Below are 12,723 nucleotides of genomic sequence, written 5' to 3' on the forward strand. Positions count from 1 at the left end.
AACCTGACACCCAGCAACCCCTACACCCTGAGCCTCACACCCAGCAACCCCGAGCCTCACACCCAGCAACCCCTACACCCTCACACTGAGAGACCCTGAGCCTCACACTGAGACCCCGAGCCTCACACCAAGCAACCCCTACACCCTCACACTGAGAGAGACCCCGAGCCTCACACCCAGCAACCCCTACACCCTCACACTGAGAGCGTACCCCGAACCTGACACCCAGCAACCCCTACACCCTCACACTGAGAGACCCTGAGCCTCACACTGAGACCCCGAGCCTCACACCAAGCAACCCCTACACCCTCACACTGAGAGAGTACCCTGAGCCTGACAACCAGCAACCCCTACACCCTCACACTGAGAGACCCTGAGCCTGACAACCAGCAACCCCTACACCCTCACACTGAGAGACCCCGAGCCTGACACCCAGCAACCCCCACACCCTCACACTGAGAGACCCCGAGCCTGACACCCTCACACTGAGAGACCCAGAGCCTGACACCCAGCAACCTCTACACCCTCACACTGAGAGACCCCGAGCCTGACACCCAGCAACCCCTACACCCTCACACTGAGAGACCCCGAGCCTGACACCCAGCAACCCCTACACCCTCACACTGAGAGACCCCGAGCCTGACACCCAGCAACCCCTACACCCTCACACTGAGAGACCCCGAGCCTGACACCCAGCAACCCCTACACCCTCACACTGAGAGACCCCGAGCCTGACACCCTCACACAGAGAGACCCCGAGCCTCACACCCAGCAACCCCTACACCCTCACACAGAGACCCCGAGCCTGACACCCAGCAACCCCTACACCCTCACACTGAGAGAGTACCCCGAGCCTGACACCCAGCAACCCCTACACCCTCACACTGAGAGACCCCGAACCTGACACCCAGCAACCCCTACACCCTGAGCCTCACACCCAGCAACCCCGAGCCTCACACCCAGCAACCCCTACACCCTCACACTGAGAGACCCTGAGCCTCACACTGAGACCCCGAGCCTCACACCAAGCAACCCCTACACCCTCACACTGAGAGAGACCCCGAGCCTCACACCCAGCAACCCCTACACCCTCACACTGAGAGCGTACCCCGAACCTGACACCCAGCAACCCCTACACCCTCACACTGAGAGACCCTGAGCCTCACACTGAGACCCCGAGCCTCACACCAAGCAACCCCTACACCCTCACACTGAGAGAGTACCCTGAGCCTGACAACCAGCAACCCCTACACCCTCACACTGAGAGACCCTGAGCCTGACAACCAGCAACCCCTACACCCTCACACTGAGAGACCCCGAGCCTGACACCCAGCAACCCCCACACCCTCACACTGAGAGACCCCGAGCCTGACACCCTCACACTGAGAGACCCAGAGCCTGACACCCAGCAACCTCTACACCCTCACACTGAGAGACCCCGAGCCTGACACCCAGCAACCCCTACACCCTCACACTGAGAGACCCCGAGCCTGACACCCAGCAACCCCTACACCCTCACACTGAGAGACCCCGAGCCTGACACCCAGCAACCCCTACACCCTCACACTGAGAGACCCCGAGCCTGACACCCAGCAACCCCTACACCCTCACACTGAGAGACCCCGAGCCTGACACCCAGCAAACTCTACACCCTCACACTGAGAGACCCCGAGCCTCACACCCAGCAACCCCTACACCCCCACACAGAGAGACCCCGAGCCTCACACCCAGCAACCCCTACACCCTCACACTGAGAGAGACCCCGAGCCTCACACCCAGCAACCCCTACACCCCCACACAGAGACCCCGAGCCTCACACCCAGCAACCCCTACACCCTCACACTGAGAGAGATCCCGAGCCTGACACCCAGCAACCCCTACACCCTCACACTGAGAGACCCCTAGCCTGACACCCAGCAACCACTACACCCTCACACTGAGAGAGACCCCGAGCCTGACACCCAGCAACCCCTACACCCGCACACAGAGAGACCCCGAGCCTGACACCCAGCAACCCCTACACCCTCACACTGAGAGACCCCGAGCCTGACACCCAGCAACCCCTACACCCTCACACTGAGAGACCCGAGCCTCACACCCAGCAACCCCTACACCCCCACACTGAGAGAGACCCCGAGCCTGACACCCAGCAACCCCTACACCCTAACACTGAGAGAGACCCCGAGCCTCACACCCAGCAACCCCTACACCCTCACACTGAGAGAGTACCCCGAACCTGACACCCAGCAACCCCTACACCCTCACACTGAGAGACCCTGAGCCTCACACTGAGACCCCGAGCCTCACACCAAGCAACCCCTACACCCTCACACTGAGAGAGACCCCGAGCCTCACACCCAGCAACCCCTACACCCTCACACTGAGAGCGTACCCCGAACGTGACACCCAGCAACCCCTACACCCTCACACTGAGAGACCCTGAGCCTCACACTGAGACCCCGAGCCTCACACCAAGCAACCCCTACACCCTCACACTGAGAGAGTACCCTGAGCCTGACAACCAGCAACCCCTACACCCTCACACTGAGAGACCCCGAGCCTGACACCCAGCAACCCCCACACCCTCACACTGAGAGACCCCGAGCCTGACACCCTCACACTGAGAGACCCAGAGCCTGACACCCAGCAACCTCTACACCCTCACACTGAGAGACCCCGAGCCTGACACCCAGCAACCCCATACACCCTCACACTGAGAGACCCCGAGCCTGACACCCAGCAACCCCTACACCCTCACACTGAGAGACCCCGAGCCTGACACCCAGCAACCCCTACACCCTCACACTGAGAGACCCCGAGCCTGACACCCAGCAACCCCTACACCCTCACACTGAGAGACCCCGAGCCTGACACCCTCACACAGAGAGACCCCGAGCCTCACACCCAGCAACCCCTACACCCTCACACAGAGACCCCGAGCCTGACACCCAGCAACCCCTACACCCTCACACTGAGAGAGTACCCCGAGCCTGACACCCAGCAACCCCTACACCCTCACACTGAGAGACCCCGAACCTGACACCCAGCAACCCCTACACCCTGAGCCTCACACCCAGCAACCCCGAGCCTCACACCCAGCAACCCCTACACCCTCACACTGAGAGAGTACCCTGAGCCTGACAACCAGCAACCCCTACACCCTCACACAGAGACCCCGAGCCTGACAACCAGCAACCCCTACACCTTCACACTGAGAGACCCTGAGCCTCACATCCAGCAACTCCTAGACCCTCACACTGAGAGACCCTGAGCCTCACACCCAGCAACCCCTACACCCTCACACTGAGTACCCCGAGCCTCACACTGAACTACACAGAGAGTACCCCGAGCCTGACAACCAGCAACCTCTACACCCTCACACTGAGAGTGCCCCGAGCCTCACACCAAACTACACTGAGTACCCCGAGCCTCACACCCAGTAGCAGCCCCCCGAGCCTCACACCCAGTAGCAGCCCCCCGAGCCTCACACCCAGTAGCAGCCCCCCGAGCCTCACACCCAGTAGCAGCCCCCCGAGCCTCACACCCAGTAGCAGCCCCCCGAGCCTCACACCCAGCAACCCTGAGCACCCCGTGTCTCACGCTAAACTACCCCGAGCCTTACACCCAGCAGCCCCGAGCCTCACACCGAACTACCCCAAGCCTCACAGCCAGCAACCTCGAGCCTCATATCCAGCAACCCCGAGCCTTACACCCGGCAACCCTGAGTCTCGCACTGAACTACCCCGAGGCTTACACCCGGCAACCATGAGCCTCACACCGAACTACCCTGAGCCTCACACCCAGCAACACTGAGCCTCACACTGAACTACCTCAAGCCGTACACCCAGCAACCCCGAGCCCCACACCCAGCAGCCCTGAGCATCACACCTAACTACCCTGAGCCGGAACCCCAAGCCTCACACCGAACTGCACTGAGAGAGTACCCCGAGCCTTACACCGAAAACCACTGATGGGTAACCCGAGCCTCACACCTAATACCACTGATGGGTAACCCGAGCCTCACACCTAATACCACTGATGGGTAACCCGAGCCTCACACCTAATACCACTGATGGGTAACCCGAGCCTCACACCTAATACCACTGATGGGTAACCCGAGCCTCACACCTAATACCACTGATGGGTAACCCGAGCCTCACACCTAATACCACTGATGGGTAACCCGAGCCTCACACCTAATACCACTGATGGGTAACCCGAGCCTCACACCTAATACCACTGATGGGTAACCCGAGCCTCACACCTAATACCACTGATGGGTAACCCGAGCCTCACACCTAATACCACTGAGGGAAAACCCGAGCCTCACACCTAATACCACTGAGGGGAAACCCGAGCCTCACACCTAATACCACTGAGGGGAAACCCAAGCCTCACACCTAATACCACTGAGGGGAAACCCAAGCCTCACACCTAATACCACTGAGGGGAAACCCAAGCCTCACACCTAATACCACTGAGGGGAAACCCAAGCCTCACACCTAATACCACTGAGGGGAAACCCGAGCCTCACACCTAATACCACTGAGGGGAAACCCGAGCCTCACACCTAATACCACTGAGGGGAAACCCGAGCCTCACACCTAATACCACTGAGGGGAAACCCGAGCCTCACACCTAATACCACTGAGGGGAAACCCGAGCCTCACACCTAATACCACTGAGGGGAAACCCGAGCCTCACACCTAATACCACTGAGGGGAAACCCGAGCCTCACACCTAATACCACTGAGGGGAAACCCGAGCCTCACACCTAATACCACTGAGGGGAAACCCGAGCCTCACACCTAATACCACTGAGGGGAAACCCGAGCCTCACACCTAATACCACTGAGGGGAAACCCGAGCCTCACACCTAATACCACTGAGGGGAAACCCGAGCCTCACACCTAATACCACTGAGGGGAAACCCGAGCCTCACACCTAATACCACTGAGGGGAAACCCGAGCCTCACACCTAATACCACTGAGGGGAAACCTGAGAATCCTTGGTTCTCTACAAGTCCTGGTATAGCAAATACACCCCAATTATTGGTAGGTATAAAGCACTACATTCACAATCAATATTATAAACAGGCTGTTTAAACCCCTTAAAAGGACAGAGGCAATTGTCCAAGTTCTGAACCATAACAAAACCTTGAGTTTGAGCTATAGTCTTGTTCCCCCATAGTATATAGGTCTCTGTTTAAGTGCCCACATACATATTGTATATTGTTTTTTAAAGGACAGAAAGAGCTTTCATCTTATATCCGATATTTATACCCAACACTACATAATGCATGAATAAAATATTAAAAGGAATGATTTTTTTCACACATATATATATTTTTTTACACATCCAGTGCAACTAAATAGAAATAACTCAAAACAGAAAATTTATGCCATACTTACCAATATTTCCTTTTCCCAGATATATGCCATGGCAGCACTACGTATGGGTATAGCTCCTCCCCTTCTCAATTGGACAGGAACACAGAAAGAAAAGAAGGGGAGCGGTCAAGGATAGGGGTTTAGGGTAACACCCTCATCCCGTACCTAACCCACAAAAAAAGGTCACCTAGACTGGAAAAGTAGGGGATAACCCTAGAGAATACAGTAAATAGTAGAGAACCAAAGGTGTCACTTGAATAGAAAGTGACCACAAGGTTAAATTTCCAATCCACTCCAATAAGATCTTAAAGGAGTCCTGAGTGAGATGTTCAATAATAGTTAATAATAAAGCATACCAAACTAGTTCTTAAACGGGTATAGATTGGCAGTACGAGAACTAACTGAAGAGATAGCAATCTCCCCCTTTAGGTGTTTAAGCCCTCATGGAAGTATATACAGCACTGGTTGCGACAGAGCCTAGTGTGATCTTCCAGAAGCAAAAACTAAAACATAAAAGGAATAGTGAGAGATATGCTAAAGGGTAAGAACAAAGCACACAGGAAAAAAATATATAGAAAAAGAAGGGTATATACAGAGAGATAAGTAATAGGGATATAACCAATTAAATCCACCTCTCTAGGGTTACCAGAGGTCTGTGGTAGTCACTAGACCTTCAGTCTCATGTAACACCTTCATAGATATTCTATGCTTGAATTCAGTTTAGGGAAGAAGGAAAAAAATCCCTTAAATTCTCAAATAGCTGTCTAAATACCAAGTGATATGCTCAATAGCTAATGATTGGTAATTAAGCATGCCACATTAACTCCACAGGATACAAATGTAACAATATGAGAACTAACAGAAAAAGTAGCAATCTCCACCTTTGTGTATATAAGCCCTCATGGAAATCTATATAACACTGGCTACAACAGAGCCTAGTGTAATCATCCAGAGGCAAAAGTCAAAACACAAAGGAATAGTGAGAAATATGCTAAACAGTGAGAAATAAGCACAGGAAAAAATATATAAAGTGAACGGTATATATACAAGGAGATAGGTGATAGGGATATATACAAATGACTCCACCTCTCTATAAATACTGGAGGTATCTGGTAAAGGTGTCCCTAGACCCTAAATCTCCTGTAAACACCTTCATGGGTGTTCTATGCTTATACTCCATCTAGGGTAATACCCTCAAGTTCTCAATCGCTGTCTAAGTACTAAAAGACAAAAAAATAAAATGCGTGCATAGTGATAAGGTGCTCCATAACGGAGAGACCCGTGACAAAAAAACGCACGTTTCGGCGTGATAATACACCGTCCTCCGGGGCAAACGTGAATGTGACTACTCACCAGAATGGTTTAAATATGCTGTTTTATGGATGCTTCTCAGCCATCCATAAAACATGTTAGTCAGCATGTGCATTAACCAATTGGAAAGGGAAGTGGGCGCGGCTAACTGCTCGCATCACTGGGAAGAGCCCACGTGGGTTTGATGGACATGTAGTGTTACATCCACCAATGTGCTGATTGCATATCTGTATAAGGGATAGCATGTACTCCCAATTACTCCACGCCACAGGCTTACATTTATCCATTAAATTACCCCCAATAAACTCATAATATATTTATAAAGTAAATCTGAGCAGGGGCAAATATGTTACATTATGGCATGAACTATTGAAGTTCTAAAGTACAAATGTACACGTGAACATTTCGTATTGATTAAAGAATCCTTCATGCAAGGTGAATGGAGACTTACAACATAGATATACAATATTTAAGTTGGTGATATGAATTAAGGTTATTAATAAAGAAATAAGGTAAAAATAACCTTATACCTATAGTGATACCTGTCTGTATACTATATCCAAATAAGGTCTTTGCATAAGATCACACCCAAACGGTTACATATTATCCAAATGGAAAGATTGGATAAACTCAAAGTGATTATAGTACCCACCCGTGCTAAACTGATCCTGATGAAAGCCACAACGGATGGCTGAAACGTTGATGAATTGAATCATGTTTTAAGAATACTGGAATAAAGGGGATTTTTTTTTACTAAGAGACAGACCGTGAGTGCAAGCCTTCTTTCTGTATATATATATATATATATATATACACATACACACACACACCCCATTATAAATGAGGTGACAATTAATTACAGTGAGAGAAAATAATAAAGTCCTAAGGATGTGTATATGTGTGTACATGGTAAGCTTAATGTTTAGAGATCAACAGTGAGGACTATCTTCAGTTATAGTCAGATAAATGGAGAGTATGAAAACCCTTCATTTAAACCGTTTGGAGATAAGGTCTTGAGGCGATAGATCTCCTATCAGCTGTAGAGACAAGTCAAGAAAGCAGAGTTGAGAGCCTCCTATTTCGCTTGTGAAGCGTAGGTTAAATTCATTGATATTTAGAAGTTGCACAAATTCATTAAACTTGTCTGATTATGTCCAACCAGATCACAAAGACATCATCGATGTATCTCTTCCAGTAAAAAATCTGCTCCATATAGGGTCTAAGTTGGGGGTCTGACTCAATGTGCCACTCCCAGCAGCCTAGATGTTGGCATAGGAGGGTGCACAAGACGTACCCATGGCAGTCCCTGTAATTTGTTGATAGATCTTACCGTTAAACATGAATACATTGTGAGTCAAAACACATTCCAACAGGTTTGAGATAAAGTGAACATAAGTAGTGGGTAGTTTATGTTCCAATTCTAAGACTGTGCGCACATGTCTAATTCCTAGTTGGTGAGGAATAGAACTATACAGTGCTTCTACGTCCAGACTACATAATAGCACTTTATCGTGTGGAAGTGCAAGATTTGTGAGGAGGGACAGCATCTGCTTGGTGTCTCTTAGATAAGATGGTAATTTTTGTACGAATGGAGACAGGATTTTGTCTATATAAATACTAGCATTTTCAGTTAAATTACCACAACCGGACACTATTGGTCGCCCTGTCGGATCCACAAGTGATTTGTGTATCTTTAGTAAACAGTAAAAGGTTGACATGCAGGGTTGTTTAGTGCACATGAAATCAAATTCAAATTAGTTTTTTGCATTTTCAAATATTAACACTAACTTTGGCCAGTGTTTGTGACCAAGTGGCTACTAAAAAAGACTGGATATACTCCATTTGCAATACCTTGGGTTGTCTACTTTTGCAAATGGTATGCCATCATGGGGGTAATTCTTATTCCTGGACTACCATATGGTCTCAAAGGCAACATAACCAATCTGGCGAATTTCAATGTGAAAAAAATGAAATATGTAACGCTATATTTGACCCTGTAACTTCCCAAAACACCATAAAACCTATACATAGGGGGTATTGTTTTACACGTGAGACATCGCTGAATACAAATGTTTATTGTATTGCAGTAAAAGCAAACAGTATTTTGACATTTACAGTTAAAATGCCACGTAGAACTAAAACAATTAAAAAAATTCTTATTTTCTCAAATTTTTTTAAATTTATTTCATATTAAATTATGTTCCATACCTAAATATTTAAGGTTAAACGAAAGCCCTGTCTCCCCTTAATAAAATGATATATAATAAGTGTGGGTGCATTTAATATGAAAGAAGTGAATTACGGTTCGACAGACATAGCGCAAATGCCAGGTTTTGTTTACGTTTTTTTTGGATCACAACTTGTACATTTGGCTGCAGTCTTAAGGGGTTAACCCCTTCAGGACCGCTGACGGTTCAGGACCGTCAGCGGTAAAACGTGCGTTTGGACCGCTGACGGTCCTGAACCGTCATAACGGTTTTGGGCTACTTACCTGATCGCCGTCGGTCCCACGGCGGCGATCAGCTCTCCTCCCGGTCCAGGGGGACTGCCTGTCTGCCCGGGCAGTCCCCCCTCGGCAGATCAGGACCCCACGGTCATGTGATCACTCGATCACATGACCGCAATAGGGGTCTTTGTATCTGCCTGCAGGGGGACTGTCTGTGCTGACAGGCAGTCTCCCTGCAAGTGTAAAATCCAAAATAAAGTGTAAAAAAAAACAATCAGTGTAAAAAAAATTATAATATGTGTATATATATATGATATATATACATGTATTATATCTATATATATAATATATGTATATGTATCATATATATAATGTCACACTAAGTGTATTTTTATATTTATATATACGTATATTAATATAAAAATACACTTATATTTAAATTACACACGAATATATACAATATATATAATAACTATATATATGGTATATATATATTATTATAAAATACAAATAATATGTTAATAAAAATAAATAACAAAAAATAAAAATAATTTTTAATAATTAAAAAAAAATTATATATATATATTCAATTTTATTCTAACAGTATTTTGATATTGATATATATATATTTATATCAAAATACACTTAGAATGTAATGATATATATATCTATGTATAAATAAATAAATAAAAATAATACGAAATATACATATGTCCACATACAAAATTACATTAATAATTTCATAAATATACACGTAGACGTCAAATATATAAATATGTATATATATTAAAATTCTACGTGCATATTTATGTAATATTTTTACCTAATTAAGTAATTTTAATGATTGCAATTTGAGGGACCTGCCTGCCAACCCAGGCCAAAAGTCCAGATAATTTAATTTGCTAGCACTGTGCTTAACCCTGTAACTTTCTATGACACCCTAAATCCTGTACATGGGGGTACTGTTTTACTCGGGAGACTTCGCTGAACACAAATATTAGTGTTTCAAAACAGTAAAACATATCACAGCGATGATATTGTCAGTGAAAGTGAAGTTTTTTGCATTTTTCACACACAAACAGCTCTTTCACGGAGGATATTATTGCTGTGATATATTTTACTGTTCTGATACACTAATATTTGTGTTCAGCGAAGTCTCCTGAGTATAACAGTACCCCACATGTAGAGGTTTTATAGTGTTTGTGAAAGTTACAGGGTCAAATATAAGGCTTGATTTTTTTTATTGAAATTTGTCAGATTGGTTAGGTTGCCTTTGACAGCGTATGGTAGCCAAGGAATGAGAATTAGCCCCATGATGGCATACCATTTACAAAAGAAGACAACCCAAGGTATTGCAAATGGGGTATGTTCAGCCTTTTTTAGTAGCCACTTAGTCACAAACACCGGCCAAAGTTAGCGGTTTTTGCATTTTTAACACACAAACAAATATAAATGCTAACTTTGGCCAGTGTTTGTGACTAGGTGGCTACTAAAAAAGACTGGACATACCCCATTTTAAATACCCTGGGTTGTCTACTTTAAAAAATATGTACATGTTAGGTGTGTTTCGGGGATTTATGACAGATAACGGTGTAACAATGTCACTATTGATACATTTAAAATATATATATATTGAAACAGCAATTTCCTACTTGTATTTATAGGCCTATAACTTGCAAAAAAAAGCAATAAAGCATGTAAACACTGGGTGTTTTTAAACTCGGGACAAAATTTTGAATCTATTTAGCAGTTTTTTTCATTAGCTTTTGTAGATAAGTAAAAGATTTTTCAAGTAAAAGTCCAAAAACATGTTTTTTTTTTTTATTTTTCACCATATTTCATTATTTTTTTTAAATACAATATATGACATAATATAAATACTGGTATGTAAAGAAAGCCCTTCTTGTCTTGAAAAAAACAATATATAACTTGTATGGGAACCGTAAATGAGAGAGCGGAAAATTACAGCTAAACACAAACACCACAAAAGTGTTAAAACTGCTCTGGTCCTTAACGTACAAACATCGCAAAAACAGGCCGGTCCTGAAGGGGTTAAAGCCACAAAACAACACATGATTTTAGAAGAGGGTGGGATCGCAGTGCTGCCATGGCATATATCCGGGAAAAGAAAATATCGGTAAGTATGGCATAAATTTTCTGTTTTCCCGGGATATATTCATGGCAACACTACGTATGGGTTATACCCAAGCTTAACCCCTTCACGCCGTTACGGCGTTCCATGCCGTCGCGCTTTAAATGGGCTTTAAAGCCGTTGCGGCGGCATGGAACGCCGTAACGGTTTAAGCCCCCAGGAGCCAGCAACTACTCACCTCCGCCGCGATCCTCTTCTGGGGGGCTGCCTGAGAGCCCAGGCAGCCCCCCTCCGGCAAATGAGGCCCCCGGGGGCCATGTGATCGCTCTCAAAGAGCGATCACATGGCCCCCTATAGCTGGCTATGGATATGCCAGCAGGGGGACTGTTTGAAATATCAGACAGTCCCCCTGCTGGTAGGAGGTGTAAAAAAAATAAAATAAACATGTTTAAAAATAAATTAAATATATTTTAATATATATATAATATGTATATATATTATATATATAATATATATACATATTATATATATGTAACGTCATGCAACGTGTATTTTAATATTAATATAAGTATATAAATTAATATTAAAATACACTTAGAATGACGTTACATATATATAATATGTATATATATAATAGATGTACATATATATATTATATATAAATACGTATAATTAAAATAATAAATAAATAAAATATTGAAACAAAATTTAATATAAATTATATATACTTATGTAATTTCATTCTAACTGTATTTTGTTATTAATATATATATATCGGTAACAAAATACACTTAGAATGACATTCTATATATATCTATCGTTGTATAAAATACAAATAACCGCAAATATATATATAGATAAATACATATAATTACAGAAAAGATTACATTAGTATACACGTATAATTTAAATACCTATAAATGCATATATATTAAAATTCTACGTGTATATTTAAATAATCTTTTAACGTAATTATGTGATTTGATTAATTAAAATTTGATTGACATGCCTGACAACACAGGGAGAAAGTGCAGAGAATTTAATTCGCAAGCACTATATTTGACCCTGTAACTCTCCAAGACACCATAAAACCTGTACATAGGGGGTACTGTTTTACTCGGGAGACTTCACTGAACTCAAATATTAGTGTTTCAAACTGGTAAATTGTATTACAACAATGATATTTTAAGTAAAAGTGAAGTTTTTTGCATTTTTTACAAGCGAACGGCACTTTTATGGTCTATATTATTGTTGTAATATGTTTTACGGTTTTAAAACACTAATATTTGTGTTTAGTGAAGTCTCCCGAGAATAACAGTACCCCCCATGTACAGGTTTTATGGTGTTTTGGAAAGTTAGAGAGTCACATATAAGGCTTGCATTTCATTTTTTTCACATTGAAATTTGCCAGATTGGTTATGTTGCCTTTGAGAGTGTATGGTAGCCCAGGAATGAGAATTACCCCCATGATGGCATACCATTT

This window comes from Pelobates fuscus, chromosome 9 (assembly GCF_036172605.1).
Source record: "Pelobates fuscus isolate aPelFus1 chromosome 9, aPelFus1.pri, whole genome shotgun sequence".
In the NCBI taxonomy this organism is placed as follows: domain Eukaryota; kingdom Metazoa; phylum Chordata; class Amphibia; order Anura; family Pelobatidae; genus Pelobates; species Pelobates fuscus.